This window comes from Gavialis gangeticus, unplaced genomic scaffold (assembly GCF_001723915.1).
Source record: "Gavialis gangeticus isolate Ggan-Ray unplaced genomic scaffold, GavGan_comp1, whole genome shotgun sequence".
NCBI classification, from domain to species: Eukaryota; Metazoa; Chordata; order Crocodylia; family Gavialidae; genus Gavialis; species Gavialis gangeticus.
Genome location: NW_017729024.1, coordinates 156,112,202 through 156,114,069, shown reverse-complemented (window position 1 = coordinate 156,114,069; position 1,868 = coordinate 156,112,202). Strand labels below are relative to the sequence as shown.

Below are 1,868 nucleotides of genomic sequence, written 5' to 3'. Positions count from 1 at the left end.
AGGGGGACAACGGGGACTGGGCAGGGGCCGCTGTGGCTGTCACCTGGCCCCGCACTGTTTCAGGGCAGGCCCCAGTGACCCCAATGCAAGCAGCTACTGCTGGTGAGTGTGGGGTGGGGGGGCATGTTTTATTTTAATTGTCAGGATGATGGAGTCCAGAGGGGCAGCAAGGGGGAGTGGGGCAGGCAGAGGGTGGGGCCAGGAGAGGCAGGGATCAGGGGCTGGGGGAGCTGACAGGGGTCTCCCCCATGGTTCCCTTCACCTTCTCCAGCCCCCCCCACCCCTACTTACCAGCAGAAGCCCAAGTCCTGCTCCTTGCAGCTGACATACTGCCTGCCCTGCATGGGCAGGCAGAGTGCTTCAACACCAGGGTGAGGGCCAGCCATAGAGATGCTCTGGCTGCTACCAGAGCATCTCTGTGGAGGACCCAGCCTCTGATTACCTTAGTGTACAGTCCGGGACTGTGCCCTGCCCCGCTTTTTTCCATTGGGATTTTTTTTAACCCTTGCATATTCAGGGATCTAATCTTGCCCCTATGCTGCAAATTTGCAGCACGGGGAACATTTTCTCATTTCTGCATGTGCCTCTTGCAGCATCTCAAAGGGCTTTGAGATGCTGCAAGACACACATGCATGCTCATCTGGATGTGCCCCATGAAGCCATTCTTTCACAATATACATTTCAGCATCCACCACAAATAAGAAATGGGATTGATCACTAACATCCTTACTCGCTACAGACCCCGATTCATTCTTACTGCACTACCTGTCACATACTTTAAATAAGATTAGACTCCACCCCACAGAGCAGCATAAAAATTATCTGTGCACTATGATATATACAGTCTGCATTCTGGCTTTTCCTCATTTGAGAAGTTGCTTTACAATACTGCAGAAAAAATGTGTTAAAAGAATGTTAAATTTCCAATGGCATTTTAAAAACTACACAATATCTATTAAGCAGAACCACACTGACAACTGCATGGTTTGTCAGCAAGGTTCAAACAATTAAATCTACTATACACCTGTGTCATTTAAGCCAAAACTAATAGATAGTGGGCATATCTACACATGCAGTTACATTAACTGAGTAAACTCTGGTACAATTTGACCAAGAATAAACCAATCCTGATGTCACCAACTACACATGTGTTTAAAGTTAGAGATGCACCAATACATCGGTCCATATCGTAGCAGCACCGATAAAAGGAAAATTGACATTATTGGCCATTAGCTTTTTTTGGCTGATGAGGCTGTTAATGTTGCCAATATGTGCCGCTTGCATGCACACAGCTGAAGCATGCACATGGCCAGCCTGGAAGCTTGGAGAGCAGTGTCTGGCTAGTAAGTCTGTTGTGGGAGAAGGGGCACGGAGAGGGAAGAGGCAGATGGAGGCCCCCTGCAGCAAGGGATTGGGGCTGGGGCACAGGACAGAGCCATGAGCAGCTCATCTGGGGAGTCCAGGGGGAAAGGGGGAAGATCCTGCAGCTACGTGTATCCCTGGGAAGCAATGGGGAGGTGGGGGCATGTGCCCTCTAGATCTGTGTGCAGGGCAAGGGCAGGCAGCTTCTGTGGGTTGGGGCTAGGACTGGCACCAGGCTATTCCCACCAGTGGGAGGGGTGTGGGGGATGGGCTGGGGCTGCACTTGGGGCAGACAGCAGTGGCACAGATCCAGGGGTCACCCCCCCCGTGGCTCCCTTTCGGGGTGCACATAGCAGTGGAAGTCCCCCTCACAGCCCCTGGATGAGCCACGCAGTTCCATCCTGAGCCCCACCCTGCCCACGTCTGCCCTTGTCCTAGCCCCACTCCCTCCCTCACTGCAGGCACCTTGATCTGCACCCCCTCATTCTCCTTCCTTCCCCCCCCTT

General features: G+C 52.4%; 2 long non-coding RNA genes across 4 annotated transcripts in view; one reads left to right on the top strand and one right to left on the bottom strand.

The window, feature by feature from the left end:
* The window catches only part of LOC109297871, an 82,889-nt gene that overhangs the window by 28,750 nt on the left and 52,271 nt on the right, over window positions 1-1,868 (top strand). The gene's annotated exons all lie outside the window — the stretch shown is intronic.
* The window catches only part of LOC109297872, a 17,988-nt gene that overhangs the window by 5,219 nt on the left and 10,901 nt on the right, over window positions 1-1,868 (bottom strand). The window lies entirely within an intron of this gene.